General features: G+C 39.7%; 1 protein-coding gene across 4 annotated transcripts in view; it reads right to left on the reverse strand.

The window, feature by feature from the left end:
- Tmem45a (transmembrane protein 45A) overlaps positions 1-18,359 on the reverse strand; it is a 77,284-nt gene that overhangs the window by 22,958 nt on the left and 35,967 nt on the right. For 3 of the 4 annotated variants that reach the window (XM_090332613.1, XM_090332596.1, XM_090332604.1), the window contains exon 2: positions 15,458-15,590. The exons of the other annotated variant lie outside the window; for it this stretch is intronic. The gene's annotated coding sequence lies outside the window, so the exon portion shown is untranslated. The remainder of the gene's footprint in view (positions 1-15,457; positions 15,591-18,359) is intronic. 4 annotated transcript variants of the gene reach the window in all.

Raw genomic sequence — 18,359 nt, forward strand, 5'->3', positions numbered from 1 at the left:
TTGCTTATTTGCCCAAACCTAAAATACAAAAATCACCCAGGAGTCTGGCTAGTTCCCAAAAAGTGAATTCATTATTTGAAAATCATTGCTCTGCTGCCTAATGTCAACTCCTCTGTCCAAAACTCCTAGCTTCAGTTTCATTTGCTTGAGTAATCTTCCCTGAAGGTCCAAACAGGCAAGCTCCTGTCACATCTTAAAGCACCAAGCCCTCACTTGAATAAATCTATCGTCCTGATTAGCACCTAAGATCTCATCCTGATTAGTGGCTAAGATCTAAGGCACTGAAACCATGGGAGTATTGTAGCAGAGCACTGAGGCCTCAAAATTCAAGGGCCTGGGCCAATATTCTGCTTGCTCCCCCGCCCCCCTCTCTTTCTCTCTCTCTCCCTCCCTCTCCTTTCTTTCTTACTTGCTCTCTTCTTTCTTTTCCTCCCTTCCTCTCTTCCTCCTCTCCTTGTACTCTTCCCTTCTTCCTTCTTTCCTCCTTCCTTCCTTCCTCTTTCCTTCTTTTTCTTTCTTTCTTACCCCTAACATATTAATAAAAGGAAGAAAATGCCCAACAGAGTCACAAAAAGAAACTATAGGGTGGGTGCCTATCTTTCTATGTTTAAAAAGTCTTTGACCAAACAAAATCCAAGCCACAACAGTTTTTTCAGATTTGTCTGGCTAAGGGACCCAACAAACCCAGTAATTAGTGACAATGGAAATAACATCTGTTTTATTTCTCAACCATTGTGCCAGCAGCCTCTTATGCCTCAGATCATTGTCTATCAAATTATTTATTGTTCCCTGATGTACTATTGCCTTCAGGTATAACTTACTCCATGTAAAATTACGTAGAGTAATAAAGTTTGATAAGATTTGAACCCAGTGAGCACACACGGTTTCCTTTGAAGAATACAGGGCTTTCTTTCATCACCATAAAGTAAAATACACTTGGCAGGCAGCCAGCAGAAACATTGCGGGAATCACCAGGGTGGGAAACAAAAAGATCCTTCCTTCTCAGTTGCACCCATTAACAATTCATTCTAAAATTCATATTCTTCTCCTATCCATAGAAACCGGGACTCCTAATGATACCAAACATCATTCTCTGGCTAAAAAGAAAACAAATCTCTACTAATCTCTTTATTCTGATCACCCTAATACACACACACACACACACACACACACACACACACACACACACACACACACACCCATCACCACCACCACCACCACCACACCACTAACTACCACAAAGAAATAGTTTTAAATTTTAGTACTGAAAAGACAAAACTGGCCAAATCCCAAGACCAAAGTGGGATGTTGGGTGTTAATTCTCAGACATGATCACAGCCTCTACACAGAGAGAATTCAGCCTAGGGGAAAGAGATCTAACAATTTTATTGATAGAATTGCAATTGAATGGATTATTATGAGAGCGTCTTAAACTAAAATTGTCTTAAGTCACCATTTGTCTTAACCAGTGACTCATACTTCAATTACATATGCAAATTCTAATACACTGAGCATGCATTTTCTGGACTTTTCTTAACAACAGCCTCATTCATAGTAAAGAATATATAAGCATAAGTAGCCTAAAAATACCTACTTTTTATGTTTAATAGCATTTTTATTAAAGGAAAAGTTCAAATGTCCAATAATTATATATAATAATTAATATCCACATTAATAAAGATAAATGGTTGCTGAGTAAACACTGGCATTCAGTAAATTGTGCATAGCATTTAGGGATAAATAAGAAAGTAGAACCATTTGAAAAGGATGCTACAGATTTTTTTTCAGATGTAGTTTAATTTAGATCCTACTTTTAAAATATCTTGATTCAACATCAGTCCATATACCTCTCAAACTTTATCTACCACATTTGAACAGTTTGAATTTTCTGAATGAAATGATCCTTACCGTCAGAGTTTCTTCAATGGCAAACCCAACTGGAATTCGCTGCCCTCAAGGATTTAGAAAGGGTCCAAGCGCCAGAAAAAACCAGCAGGTACTAACTGGCCCTGAGTCTACAACCTCCTGCTGCTTTCCTTTTGAATCCAGACGAATGTGTTCATCTGAAGTTCTTATGTCACAATGCATTTAAACCCAGGGAACACACCCTTCTGAAAAATCCTGGCTTCCTGGCCAACCATGATGTTGCAAACTATTTGTCACTCCATTTATCAGGTCACTAGCTTTAATTGTATGTCACCTGCCATGACATCCAAAACCAATAGACGGTATGTCCTTTCCTTCAGGTCATTAAAACGGACAGCAGAAAATTGAAGTGATCAGAGCAACAGTAGCATAAGTAATCATATTCCAGAAGTCCTAAGAAGATAAACCAGTTCCTAACATGCAGGGAAGTGTGAAAGAAACTGTTGCAAGTGTGAGAGCTGAGTAACTGCTTAGGAGAACAAGAAAAGATAAAGGAACAAAACTGACGTTTAAACCATTTCAAGTAGTATCTCAATTGCTACTTACATTAAAGAGTAGCAACTCAAGGACTTGAGACTCCACCAGAGGCCCTTACTCCTGCTAAGCATGGAAAGCTTGTACCATGTTGAAGAAAACAGAAAAATAGCAAGACTGAAATGCATCCCTTACTAACAAGCTCGTTACAAGTTCCATGCTGGTATGAGGAAGGGGGCTCCATTTGAGGAGGATATACGGATGAGAAAGCCATTCTACAGTAGTGAAGTGGATGAGTAAACTATGGAGCCCAGGGACCAATGGAAAGGCAGCATCTCTAGAGGTGGAAAGAGGTCTCAAGAGTGCAAACAGAACCCAGTGTGAAAGTGAGAGCCTTGTTCCTCAAGCAAAGGGCTCAGTCACTTACAGTTCCTCCCTGTCCATCGCTTCAGAGACAAAGTATCCCAGATACTTTGCTGGGAGGCAAAACTTTTATCTAGAAGATTAAAAAGGACAGGTTTTACTTTACACTTCCCTAGTAATTAATGGTGCAGAACATTTTTTTATGTACTTATTGCCCATGTGAATGCTATCATTTGAAAAAAGAAAGTGTCTGGACAGACTTTTGGTCCAGTTTAAAATGGATTATTACAATATTTTTGTTATCAAATTATTTGGGTTCCTTATTGATTCTAGATATTGGTCCCTTGTATAATTTTTGAATATTTTCCTACCATTTTATGTTCTCTCTTTACTGTGCAGAATCTTTTAAGCTTGATGCAGCCAATTGGTCTGCTTTGGCAGCAGCTGCACAGATGTTTGAGATTTTACTCAAACGTTAACCTTATCCCAAATAGCATGGCAATCATCAAAAATATTTTAATGAAGGGGCCGGGAGTTTGGCCTACTGGGAGAGTGCTTGCATAGCATGCATGAAGACCTGGGTTTGATTCCTGGGTACCACACACATAGAAAAAAGCCGGGAGTGGTGCTGTGGCTCAAGTGGCAGAGCTCTAAAGCCTTGAGAAAGCCCAAGGACAGTGCCCAGGCCCTGAGTTCAAGCCTCAAGACTGGCAAAAAATGGAAAAAATCATAGTAAGTGAAGTAAGCCAGACCCAAAGGAACGTAACCTGTATGGTTTCCCTCATTTGTAATAATTAGTACACTCTAGGACTCTCCTAGCAGAGGATTACAATAGCGGGAAACGTAGGTATATAAGGTCATATAGGATGAGACTAAATGAAAGGATCTCTAGGATATGGAAACAAGAGGTTTATCTTGTATGACTGCTGTTCTTTTTCTTTTTTTTTGCCAGTCTTGGGCTCAGGGCCTCGGCACTGTCCTTGGACTTTCTCAAGGCTAGAGATCTACCACTTGAGCCTCAGCACCACTTCCAGCATTTTTCTATGTATCTTGTACCAAGGAATTGAACCTAAGTCTTCATGTATACTAAGCAACCACTCTACCACTAGGCCAAACTCCTGGCCTGATTGCTGTTCTTAATGTACTATGTTATTTCTCTTCTCCTTTGTTGCCCTTTGGTTAATTTTATATTGTTACTATCTGACTTTGTTACCTGTTATATTGCACATGTTTATTTGTTTATTTGAAATAGGAAAGGGAGGAGGAAAAACAAGATGATTGGGAGGGGATGGAAGGAGGGAAATGGGGACAAAAACGTAAGAATCAATGTGTGAGAAGTATTGCACCTACTATCTGGTGAATGTAACTATAACCCCTCTATATATTACCCCAACAACAAAAAATTAAAAATTAAAAAAAGGAAGAAAGACATGATCCAGCAATCCAAGACACATGACGTTTTTTTTGCCAGTCCTAGGGCTTGAACTCAGGGCCTGGGCACTGTTCTTGAGCTTTCTCAAGGCTAGCACTCTACCAGTTGAACCCCAGAACCACTTCTGTCTTTTTCTGTGTATGTAGTATCAAGGAATCCAACCCAGGACTTCCTGCATGCTAGGCAAGCACTCTACCACTCAGCTACACTCTTAGCCCTAAAGTATATCTTTAAAAAAGAGTAAAACTGGTGGCCTGGCATGGTGGCTCATGTTTGTAATCCTAGCTACTCCGGGGGCTGAGATCTGAGGATCTCAGTTCAAAGCCAGCATTAAAGCTGACACTAAAAAGTCTGTGAGACTCATATCCAATTAATCACCAGAAAACCAGAAGTGGTGCTGTGGGTCAAGGGGTAGGGCAGTAGCCTTGAGCTGAAAAGCTCAGGGACAATGCCCAGGCCCAGAGTTCAATTCCTACAACAGATGAAAGAAAGAAAGAGAGAGAGAGAGAGAGAAAGAGAGAGAGAGAGAGAAAGAGAGAGAGAGAGAGAGAGAGAGAGAGAGAGAGAGAGAGAGAGAGAGAGAGAGAGAGAGAGAGGGAGGGAGGGAGAGAGGGAGGGAGAGAGAGAAGGAAGAAAAGCTGATAAATAAAACTAATAACAAATGTCATGTTACCTCACCTGCCAATACCAAGTCCTCAAAACAACAGAAACCTGCTCTAGTTGCATCAGTTTGTTACAAACGTTAGATAAATCCATTTATCTTCAAAACAACCCAAGTATTTATTAGTAGTTTCACTATAGATATGCAGGGCAAACTCCCCTTTAGGTAAACTAAGGCTCCAAAAGATTTGAGGACTGCTATGATTTAATGTCCTGAAATGTATGATGAAATTTAACTGTCACCATGGCGATTTGGGAGCGTTAAGAAATTACTAGGTTAGAGGGGATCTCTCTTCATGATAGATTTGGGCCATTTTCATGTAATTGGATTAGTTATGCAGAAATTTGGTTGCTATTAATGTAAGTCTGACTTCCTCAACTTCTTTCTTCCACTGTCTCACATGGATCTTGCCATCTGATACCCTATATGGCCTTTGAACATGTAAGCCTTTAGAATTATGCAAAATGAATATCATTTCCTTATAACTAGCCAATCCACAGCATTCCATTCCAACAACAGAAAACAAATGACTGTGACTTACTCTAAATTATATATTGAGTGAAGTCCAAAGCCAGGATGCCAAAAACCTTACATGTCTGATCTTAAACTCTATGTTCTTCCCTAAAAAGGGGAGAAGGGGAACCAAGACTACAAAAGGTTTTCTAACAGCCCATCAAACAATCTCAGCAAGATATTTGTGAGCAGATTCACACTGCAGGGAAAAGACATTGCCTGGATCTTTGTACCATTAAACTATCAGCGTGTATGAAACAGGTGTAGTGTTTATCAGAAGGTACATGTAAAGAAGGCAAAGATGTTATTTGTAAGCAGTAATTCATTTCTCACCACTGTAGCAAGGGTCCTCAACAAGAAGAGCTGTGTCAACTAGTGTGCAATGGCTTCACTTGCTGTACTGACAAAGCCTACATGCCAGCAATCGAGCATCGAGCAATCGATGAGCATCAAGTCATCAAACTCATGATCAGTAATGTGGTAAGAACCTAAAGACTTTGCTCTGTAATTCCCAGCTTCGTGCTAGGTTTGAATTCAGTTCAAGTTGATGAGCAGTGGTTGAGCTCCTTGTAGATAGCTGGAGACCTGCTCAAATTTATGGGTCCGGCAGTTTGGTACACTGTTCTCCACCACTGTTATAACTCTTTACTACAAATTTAGTAGATTAGGACAACACACATTTATTGTCTGTAGGTCAGAAACTTGACATCTCTCACTGAAAGATACAAAAAGCAAACTGATGAAGACAATGATTTCTTTAAATTCTATTTCCTGCATGAGGAATGAGAAGTGTTTGCCGCTGTGAGTTTAATGCAACTTTAACTCTTACACTAAAATAAGTCCTTGATAAAAAAAATTCAAGAAAAAAAAAGAAAACTTAAATTTTTGATGCACAAGCAACAAGTAATGGTGAAATGATTTTCACCATTGTTGGACATTTGAGGAAAGCCAATAAACATAATACATACATATATACATATATATATTAGAATGAATCAGCTTTAAAAGACTGATAGTAAGGATTAGCAAGGATATGGACCAGCAGAAACTCAAATACAAAGGAGAGAACAATGGTACAGCTTCCCTAGAAGCAAGTTTTATTTACTTACTTATTTTTATTTGTGGGTAGTACTAGAGTTTGTACTAAGTACCTCTTCACAGTTACTTTACTGGTTGAGCCACCATTCCCACCCCTTTTTGTATCGGTTTGGGGTGTTTTGTTTTGTTTATTTATTTATTTACTTAATCTTTGCCAGTCCTGGGCCTTGAAGTCAGGACCTGAGCACTGCCCTTGGGCTTTCTTAGTGCTAGCACTCTGCCACTTGAGCTGCAGTACCACTTCCAGTTTATTCTGTGTATGTGGTGCTGAGGAATTGAATCCAGGGCCTTCTGCATGCTAGGCAAGCACTCTATCACTAGGCCATGCTCCCAAACCCTGTTTTGCTTTTTATTTTATTTTGAAAGGTCTTGTGGTTTTGCCTCAGGATAGTTCCTACAATTAGAATGAGACTGAATGTAGTCTTTGCAGACTGGCTCCTTGCCCCTCGAAGTATGTGTTGGTTTCCTCTGTGTCTTGTCATTTGCTTTTCTTCTAATATTAAATGGCATTGCATGTGAGGTTCTACCAATTTTCTTATCTAGTCACTTATCCAAGACCATCTTGGTTGCTTCCAAGTTGTAAAATTGCAAATAAACTTGTTAACATGTGCAAGTTTCTGTATGGCTATGTCTCCACTCATTTCATTAAATATCCAGCTATATTATATAGTAAAGCTGTTTCTTCATGTAAGCAATTGTCCAATAGTGTCTTCCAAACTAGCTGCACTATTTTTCATTCCCACCAGCAGTGTATGAGAGTTATGGTTGCTTCATAATCTTACCACCATCATTTTGTGTTGTCAGTATTTGTACAACAGCTTGTTAATCTGGAATACACTGGTATGTCACCAGGGAGATACACTGGTATCTCCCTGAATGATATATGATTGTATCTTTTTATAAGTTAATTTATCATCTGCATAGTTTTCTCATGAAAACTTTCACTCCACTTTTTTTGCCAGTCACAGGGCTTGAACTCAGGGCCTGAGCACTGTCTTTGGATTTTTTCTCAAGGCCAGAGCTCTACCACTTGAGTCAGAGCTCCACTTCCAGCTTTTTTCTATGTATGTGGTACCGAGGAATCAAACCCTGGTCTTTGTGCATGCTAGGCAAGCACTCTACCACTAGGCCGAACTCCCGGCTTTTACTCCATTTTTAATTGAGTTTTATATTCTTTTTTTCCCTATCAGTACTAGGGTCTGAACTCATGGCCTTCATCTTGCAAACCAGACACTGTACCCTGTACTACCTGAGACATGTCCCAATCCCCTTTTTGTTTTACTCTTTTTCCTCTTAGTAGGGTTTTTATTCTTCTTAACAGGGTTTTCAGGTGGGCCTTACACAATTAGTTGTTGCTAGACAGTTACAACGATGACTGGAAAGCCAGAGAACCTGGTATTAACTCAGGAAAGCTGGAAACATAGAGCTAGTAAGACCTCTGATATGCACCCGAACCATGACCTGACAGCCTGAAAGTTCCCTGGAAAGTTGACAGGTAATGGCAGCAATAATAGGTGTATTCTTTCAGAAAAAGTGGAGCTTGTGGGGCCAGGAGTTTGGCCTAGGGGTAGAGTGCTTGCCTAGCATGCACAAAGAGCAGGGTTCAATTCCTCGGTACCACATACATAGAAAAAAGCCAGAAGTGGTGCTGAGGCTCAAGTGGTAGAACTCTAGCCTTGAGAAAGTCCAAGGACAGTGCTCAGGCCCTGAGCTCAAGCCCAGGACTGGGGAAAAAAAAACAAAACAAAACGTGGAGCTTATACATGCTGGCTAGCTTCCTTCCTTTCCACTTTTCTCCTTGCAGAGTCCCAGCCTATTGGACGGTTCCAATAGAGTGGAGCTAGCTCCTTCAGTTACCTATCAAATCATCTCTGGAAATGTCCTCAAAGGCATACCCAGAAGTGCTGTTTCCTGACTCCAAGGCTTCTCTCAGTTCAATCAAGTTGACACAGATTAATCATGATAATATGGAATTTTAAAATGAATTGCCATACACAAAGTTAAATTATCTTCTATTCTCTTCTAGAAGTTTTGTAGTTTTGAATTTTACTTTAGGCCTAGGATTCATTTTGAATCAAGTTTTTAATCAAAGTTGAAATGGCTATGCCCAAACTTCTTCTTCCTCCTCCTCCTTCCTCCTCCTCCTCCTTTTCCTTCCTCTTCCTCCTCTTCCTCTCTCCTCTTCCTCCTCCTCCTCCTTCTTCTTCTCCTTCTTGCCAGCCTTAGGGCTTGAACTCAGGGCCTGGACACTTGAGCTTTCTCAAAGATAGTGCTCTATCACTTGATCCACAGCATCACTCCTGGCTTTTTCTGTGTATGTGGTACCAAGGAGTTGAACCCAAGGCTTCATGCATGCTAGGCAAGCACTCTACCATTAGGCCACACTCCCAGCCCCAAAGCTTTTTTTTTTTTTCATTCTAAAACCTTGTGTTTCAAGACTAAGTTAATACATATTTGGCAATCATTATTTTTGAGTGTATCTGTGAGAGTATGTACAGAAGAGATTAATATCTGAATCAATAGAATAATTATAGATGAAGCTGATAGACATTATTCAATCCCTTGGGGAAGTAAGAAAAATACTCTGCTTTTCAATAAGAGTTTGATTGTTCTGAGTTATTTGCTGCTTCATAGAAACTTTTGATAATATAAAGTAAGTTTCTGGGATTTTGACTAGAATTTCATAGAATTTATAAATCAAGTTGGGAAGAACTGACATCTTTTCATTCATTTTTTCAAAAACTATTCAGTATCATGACAATTATTTAGAATTTCTTGGCTTTCGGAAGCAGCAGCTTAGAAGTGTTGTTTATTGTTTATGCCTAGCTGCTACATTTATTTCTTGCTTTCGTATCTTTTTTTTTCTTTCTACTTTCGTTCTTTTATTGTTATGCTCTCCTTCCTCCTTTTCTTCTTTTCTTGTGTTAATGTTAGTGGTTATATGTTTCTTTCCTCCTCCTCCTCCTCTTCCTTCTCCTTCTTTTTTTTTTTTGCTAGTCTTGGGGCTTGAGCACTGTCCTTGGGCTTTTTCCTCAAGGCTAGAGCTCTTCCACTTGAGCCACAGCTCCACTTCAGACTTTTCTATGTTACTTCTTATTGGCATATAGGAACCATTAATCATGTATCTTGAAAACTTACTACAATCACTTATTATTTCTAAGAGTGCTATTATTGTTGACTCTGGGAAATTTTCCACACAGATAATTATATCATGAACGATCAAAGACGGTTTTATTTCTTCCTTCCTAATTCACATGTTTCCTATAACTTTTTCTTGACTTATATTGCATGAGCTAGGACTTCTAGAATGTTGATTACAGTAATGCCAGGATACATTGCCTTGTTCCTAATCTTAAAGGAAAAGAAATAATTTCTGACTACTACTATAATAGCAGCAGTAGGTATTGTGTAGAGTTTAGCATCTATCAGAAGCCCTGTTATAATTACTTTGTTTTCCATTTGTATTTATTTATTTTATTTATTGCCAGCCCTGGGGCTTGAACCCAGGGCCCTAGGCACTGTCCTTGGGCTTTTCTCTACCACTTGAGGCACAGTACCACTTCCAGCTTTCTCTGTATGTGGTACCAAGGAATTGAACCAGGGATTCATGTATGCTAGGCAAGCACTCTACCACTAAGCCACCCTCCCAGCCCTATTTATTTGTTTCTAATTTCTCTCTCTCAAAAAAAAATCTAAAGCAATACTTTAGATCCAGATGAAAAAAGATCATAGTGAGGATCACATGCCATATTTGAGGATCTTAAACTTTACTATGTAGATAATAAGATTTTGAGCAAAGGCAGGATGATATAGAAGGTAGGATATACAGAAATATATCAGCATGTTAACCTGTCTCACAATACAAAATACTAATTTCGTTTTTTTTAATTGTAAAGGTGATGTGCAGAGGGATTACAGCTACGTAAGTCACCTAATGAGTTTATTTCTCTTTGAACAGTATCATTCCCTACCTCATTCTCTCCCATTTTCCCCTCCTACTCCTCCTATCCCTCAAGTTGTATAGCATAGTTCATTTCCAACATAGTATCTAGTGAGTATCACTGAATTAGTTCAACCTTTGTCCCACCGTTTCAGTACTTTCCCTTCCCAAATTAGATAAACGTACCTACAACACAAAGGGTACAGAAATAAAAAAAAGAAGAAGATGGGCCAGGAGTTTGGCCTAGTGGTTAAAGTGCTTGCCTAGCATGCATGAAGACCCGGGTTCGATTCCTAGGTACCACATACATAGAAAAAAGCCGGAAGTGGTGCTGAGGCTCAAGTGGTAGAGCTCTAGCCTTGAGAAAGTCCAAGGACAGTGCTCAGGCCCTAAGCCCAAGCCCAGAACTGGCAAAAAAAAAAAAAGAAGAAGAAGAAGAAGAAGAAGAAGAAGAAGAAGAAGAAGAAGAAGAAGAAGAAGAAGAAAAAGGAACTGCAAACCACACACACACACACACATACACACACACACACACCTCTTGTTCCATTTCTTTGAGTTCACTTTGATAAGCATCTTTTTATATGGCATTATGTACCTTGTTACTAAACTCTGTAATACTCTCCTAAGATTATCCTCCTTTGGTCTTCCTACATGAATGTTTAGAATCCTGTTTAATTTATCATGTCAAATGTAATTTTTTTGTCTTTTACTAGCCATTGGGTTTATTTGTAGATTTATAGGCACATTCTAATTATTACAAAAGGGGAAAAACGCAGTCTATGTTTCTTTGGCTTTGGCTTACTTCATTTAATATGATTATCAGTAGTTACTAACTTTGTCTTTGAAAATATGACTCAGTCATGGCATTGTGTTTACCCATTGTCCATCAAAAAGAGAAATAATCCACTCGAGTTCATACAGCATCACAGACATCGCACTAAAGAATGTATCTAGGTAGCAGTGATCACACCAGAATCAACAATGTAGACACACATCTTTGCATCACTTCTAACAGATGAGTTGTTGTCAAGAGTTCCGTGGAGTAGCTAGATGAGCTTCTCATTGTCCTTGACCTATTTACAGAGAAGGCCCACTTAATACTTCACTTTCTTGGCCTTTACCCACTTTCTTGCCACCTTCCTCTACTTCGCCTTTCTTCTCAGAAAGTATAGAAGAGGTAAAGGGCTCTAAGCAAATTTCCTGCAAGAACACGAGACCAACTTAGGGAGGAAAGGGACTCTCAGGTCAGATTTCAAAACTTGGTATGGTTTGAATTTGTGTTTAGAGATGGGTGATGGAGAATAATGAATGGGAGCCAAGAGTAAAAAGAAAATGTTTCTATCAGTCAAAGCTCATTAAGTTTCTGAGTTCCTAAACTCAGATACACTAGCTCCACAAGCATCCAGTTTTCCCATCCTTCAGCTTCCTATTAAATTCATATGTGACTTTTGGTTAACAAGCTGTCTTGCTCTGAGAAAGGCTTTTGGCAAATGTCTGGCTTTGTTGAGAGGAGATTCCATTTTCTTTAGAATATGTGCATCTAAGCAATTAGAGAACTTTGCATGAGAATATCAGTGCTCTTATCTGCCTGCTCATTCATTAATTCTATCCATTCCTGTATCTATGTACCTATCAATTCTTTTAAAAGTGTTTCTTGATCAACTATAGATGACGCTAGGTATAGCTGTAGCCATTGAGGGTATAAGCCAAGCAATATACTACTCTCATGGAATTTATATCACAGGGTAAGAATACAGACAACAAAGAAGAGCTCAAGGTAAAAGTCCTGGCAGATTCAGCAGCATGTGTGGACTTGTTGGAAAAACAAAATTACATGTCCTGGTTTGCTATATCAAATCAGAATCCTCACTTGAACCAGGCCAACAGATGACTCATCGGCACATGAAAGGTTAGGAAACACACATAGAGACCTGATTTTTTCAGCAGTGACACAACCAACATCCCAGACCAGAAAATATTATTTTATTTGGAGTGAGGTAGGATACTGTTAAGGTCATTACAGTATAGTTAGCAGCATCCCTGGTCTCTAGATTCCAGATGCTGACAGTACTTCCCTCTTAGTTGTGGCCATCAAAACTGCTTACAGATATTGTTAAATGTCCCAGAAGTAAGGGATACTCCCTTTTCCAATTAAGAATCTCTAGTCTGGGGGGGTCCTGGTCTAATTTCAACATCAAATCATCTCATTTTTTTTCTATCTGAAAAAAGAAAGAGGCAGCAAACTTGCGTGTTGTTTTAGTGCAGAGTGTTTAGTAATATTTTGACTGTCAGTCCAACCAAGATTGTTTGCCCTCTTTCTAGAATAATAAATACATAACAAACTGAGCACTGGTGGCTCACATCTGTAATCCTAGCTACTCAGGAAGCTGAAATCTGAGCATGGTGGTTTGATGCCAATCCAGGCAGGAAAGGCTGTTACAACTCTTACCTCCAATTAACCACCTAAAAACCAGAAGTGGAGCTGTGGCTCAAAGCAGCATAGCACACATGCATATGATCATATAAAATAATATTACTTGAAATAAACAAAAAATGGAAATGAGAATTTTTTGTTGCCATTTAAAAAAAAAGTCAGAGCTCTAGCATTGAGCAAAAGAGCTCAGGGACAGCAATAAGGCCTTGAATTCATGCCTCACAACTGACACTCTCTCTCTCTCTCTCTCTCTCTCTCTCTCTCTCTCTCTCTATATATATATATATATATATATATATATTACAGCAAATAGATCAAACAGAATATAATATGGAGAAATGGAGTTTGCAAAATTCCTATACAAAAGCCTTCACATGAAATTCATTGGTATTTGTTGCTTAATGCTACTACTAAGGATAAAAAGAACTGGGAACTAAATACATCCTACATAAGGTCGAGTTCTGACTGGATGTCATGGCTGTCAATTATATTTGCTCTAGGTGTAATTGTGCAAAGATATAGAGGACATCCTCTTTTTAAAGCTACTGGCAATTGTAAGGTCCACCCTGTGAAGATACCTCCTCCCCTCCTAGGTAACTGGCACACTCCTTCTCTGAGATCCCATCCTGGACCACCCTCCATTATGCCTCCCATCCAACCGCGCGAGGGTCCCAGGCTCTGAGGGCACATCTGCACTGGCGTGGCCACCCCGTCCCCACAGCTGGCTACACCTTCTCCCTGCCCCTTTCCTAGTTAAACCCTGGCCAGGCACTGGCTCACCCCTTTCAGTCAGGTGCAATCTCCAACTTGGGCTTTGGCCAGCAGTTGGGGAAGAAATGTCTCTTTCCTGCCTGAATACTGCATGGTGTTGTCTTCATCAGTTACCTAAATAAAACTTTACAGGAATCAAATTCTGTTGCTACCCTGAATAGTATAAAATAGAACATGAAAAGAAAAGAGGATTTTTGGTTTAGTTAGTTTATGAAAAATTGGCACGATCAGAACATGAAGCCTATGTGATGGTATCTGAGCATTGATCAGTTGGTTTTTGGTTTTGTTTTTGCCAATCCTGGGGCTTGAAATTGGGGCCTTGTGATCTCTTAGGGTTACTGCTCTACCACTTGAACCAAGGAACATTTCTGGCTTTTTCTATGTACATGGTACCAAGGAATTGAATCCAGGGCTTTGTGCATGCTAGGAAAGCATTCCACCACTAGGCCAACACTCCTGGCCCCCAGTTTTGATTAAAATAGAGGAAGAAAGAATAGAATAAATTTGGTCTCAATCTGTAAGTGCCACAAAATTAATTAGTATTTAAAAAATAGGTTCAGTCTAAGGCATAGTGATGCTTGCTTTTGGAAAATGCCTTTGACAATAAGCAAAATAGCAACTAGTGCTAATAATAATAACAATAATAATAATGGCAATATGCAAGAGGGCTCAGCCTATTTGAAGGAGTGGGACAGGTAGATGGACTTTGGAAGTGCAGAAGTAGGTTGAGTAAAAAGATGGGCCTGTAGCAGAGAATGTATCTGTTAGAAGGCATTAGCCCATACCTGTCCTTTAGCACTTTGCATTGGGACAATAAGAAAGAGGTCTTAAGGGCATTTTCAGAAATTGTCTACACTCAACCCAATGTAGACTCAAGGCTCTGTTTCCCAGAAAAGATAGCTGAGCTTAGGGGCATTGATGATTTTCCTCAAATATCTGAAGTCAACAGAAGAAAAATTGATGAGAGAGAAGAGTGCTTTCTACAATAACAACAAAGAAAAAAAAGACCCTTGCGTAGTTTCCAATTACTGGTCTAATAAATTTCAACTGAAGTTTACTATTTTAAAGCTCAATGATTCAAAGGTCTTAAATCAGTAACATAGGTAAAATTGAGGTGTTGGCTGGGTCTACTATCTTTTTTGCTGTTGTTGTTGTTTTGTTTTTTTGCCAGTCCTGGGCTTGAGCTCAGGGCCTGAGCACTGTCCTTGGACTTTCTCAAGGCAAGAGCTCTACCACTTGAGCCTCAGCACCACTTCTGGCTTTTTGCTATGTATGTGGGGTACCGAGGAATTGAACCCGGGTCTTCATGCATGCTAGGCAAGCACTCTACCACTAGGACAAACTCCCGGCCCCTGGGTCTATCTTTTATAAAGCCCAAAGGAAAACTGCTATCCTTGACATTTTTTTAAAATTTCATTTTCTATAGTACTTTTCTGCAAAACCTTCCTCCATCTGAAGCCAGCAGCATAGCATCTTTAAATCTCTCATTTGCTGTGATCTCAGTTCTTCTGTCTCTTCCTCTTCTGATTTGGATCCTCTTGCTTCTATTCTCTGAAGAGTCTTGTGATTACATTGGGCCTACTTGGATAATCTAGGCTACTCTGCCCTCCCCCAAACCTTAACTTCAATAGGTATGCAAAATAATTTTACCACATAAAGTAACCACTTCCAGATTTTCAGAAATTGGGACATGGTGTCTCTGTGGGACATTTTCCATTTACTACAAACCATTTAGGAATGCCATCCACAGGAAGTATGTGTGACAATCATAAAAACAAAGTATTTAAAAAATGCCAAAAGTCAGAGTGTTATTCTTTGAATATGAACTGTTTCTCTAAAACTCACGTGTTGAACACTTGGATCCCCGCTGGTGGTGATAGCTTCAGAAGTTCTGGAGACTTCAGGAGGTGAGCCTTAGCTGGAAAAAGACAGGGTGAATCCTGGCCTTCTGCTGCCTCTAGATTTCTCTGCTTCTTGTCTGCAACGAAGTAAAGAACCTCCTATTCCATGTGTTCCTGCTACCATGTTTTGCCAAATCACCATGGACTGAGCCCCAGCCCCCCGAAACCATGAGCCAAAGGAATTCCGTCCTCCCTTCAAGTGTTTATGTTATGTGCTTTTGTCACCGCAACAAGAAAGTATTATAGAAAGTTAATATTCAGGAAGGGGGCATTGCCATACCTACTTGATTTATGTGGTTCTTAAGCTTCTAGAATTAGATTCTAGATGTGATTTGGAAATGTTTGGGGAAGTAGGCTAGAATACTCCTAGACTGATGCAAATTGAGTTTAATAGTGGCTTGTGGTAGAACCTCAGAAGACCAGAAATTTGACAGAAGTGTGGACAGTAAGCACAGATCTTGAGGTTTCCGGTGGAAATGAGGAACCTACTGAGAACTGAATTGGAGGCCATTCATACTATTTGTCTGGCAACTAATTTGTTTTGTACATGTCTTGACAAATTGAGTAAGACTGAATTTAAAAGCGGCATTTTGGTGGAGGAAATGTCAAGACATCATAGCACTCGTGCTGTGGGATGCTTTTAGCCAGATTTTCAGTGAGAGAGGAAAGAAAAAAAGCAGAGCAGAAAGATTTCACAAAACACATAGTTTGGGCATAATAAATCACATTTTATGAAGACATGATGGCTGAAGAATAAGGGCTATTAAACCTAAGCCAAGCATTTTGCATTGGGACAATAGGAAAAAGACCCAAAGGGCATTCTCAGAAATTGTCTTCACCGAACTCAAGGTAGACTCAACGATATGAGAAAAATAAGTGCTTTTGAAATATTTTCCCTTGAGAAGAGTGTTTAGCTGGTGCCCTGTTGAAACAGAGCCATTTGTCAAGATGTTTCCCTGGGAGTCATTTCATGGTATATAGCCACCGAGGCACTTAGAGGCTGCCTTGGAAGGTTCTGGAAACTCTGGGAGGTAACATTTAGCTGGAAGAAGAAAGACTTTACTAATGCATCACCAAATAAAGGAAGAAAGAAAGGAGGAGAAAGGGACAGATGACCATGCTGTTATTCTGTGCCATAGCATTTCATATGCACCAATTAATTTCACAGTTATTATCTTATTTTTAAAGATAATTACAAAGAACTTCATTTCTTAGAAATTGCAATGCAATTCACAGTGCAGTTGTAATAGAACTCAAGATTTAACCCCAAGTCAACATCCAAAAAGGGTAAAGGAAAAGTGATATTTATTGAACACCTACCTCTCTTTAAGCTCTATGAGTCCTCTCAGTCCCGTGAGGTTACATTTTTCTCACCATTCACAGCTAACTCCACAGAAACAAGCAATGACATCTTCATTTCTCTGAAGCAGAGTTCTCCTAACTCACCATGAGCTAGGGATCTGCATTTAATGAATGGCCTCTCTCACCTCTAGGCTTTTCAACATTGGGTGGAAAATTCCCTTCACCCAGCAAGAGACACCAGGATGGCTGCAAGACGTTACTTAGATTCAGCCTCCCTACTACATTCTGGTCTGATTTCTTTACTCCCTAGACCCAAAAAGGCACCAGTGAAAAAATACCAAAGGAGGCAGCTCTTGGCATTCTTTTGTAGTTTGAGATGCTATCGGGGTAGTCGGGAAACCCCCAAGCAGCCTACTCTGCACACAGCTCTTTTTCTTTATTGATGGGTGGTGCTGGTGTTGTTCTCTAGGCACATATAATTAGACTCCAAATACCCTGAGCAGAAACACTCACGAAGACAGACATACTGGGTGTTGACTGTTCACAGCCCTAGCAAAAGCAGGATTAAGATAAGGCAGCATTTCTCAGCTATCATGTGGTCATGTACAGATCATTCAAAAAGTGGGGGAGGAGGGAGAAGCATTCTCACCTGCTATATTGGTGTAAATTGTTTCTATTTTAGCTTTCTGTTTCCTTTTCATTATAAAGGTGTACAGAGGGGTTACAGTTACATAAGTAAAGGTAATGAGTACATTTCTTTTCAAGCACTGTTATCTCATCCCTCATTTTCTCTCACTTTCCCTTGCTCTCAACTCCCCTTCCCTTCAAGTTGTAAAGTTCATGTCTAACATGGTATCTAGTGAGTATGGTTGTTGGATTGGTTCACTCTTTGTCCCACCATTTTTGTGATTTTTCCTTCCCATCCCCAAATCAGACAAATTTGTATACCAGACAAAGGGTACCCAAATCAGAAACAGTGACCATGGGGAAAACAGAGAAAAACAAACAAGAAAAGAAAGACAAAAGAAATGACTGCAAGCAGATAAACACTAGAAAAAGAAAGAGAAGAAAAGAATACAAAAGCAACAACAAAACACTCATTTCCATATCATGGAGATCATTTCAATTAGCATCATTATATATGGTCATATGTACACAGCTATTGGGCTATTGTGAACCTCTGGTAGTACTATCCTAAGCATATACTATTTATTACAAATGAGGGAAACCATGGAGCCTATGTTCCTTTGAGTCTGGCTCACTTCACTTAATATGATTTTTTTCTAAGTCTTTCCATTTCCTTACAAATGGGGCGATGACATTCTTTCTGACAGCAGCATAGAATTCCATTGTGTATAAATACCACATCTTGTTGATCCACTCATCAACTGAGGGGCATCTGGGTTGGTTCCATATATTTGATCAAAGACCTCCAGGTTGTTAGCATTCCCTCCACCTCAGGTCCTCAGCCCCTCCCATTACATTTCCCCAGGGAGCTCACAGACCACCACCCCGCCCCCAGCTTATCAGCGGAAATGCTCCTC

This window comes from Megascapheus bottae, chromosome 1, assembly GCF_031878675.1.
Source record: "Megascapheus bottae isolate mThoBot1 chromosome 1, mThoBot2.hap1, whole genome shotgun sequence".
NCBI lineage: Eukaryota > Metazoa > Chordata > Mammalia > Rodentia > Geomyidae > Megascapheus > Megascapheus bottae.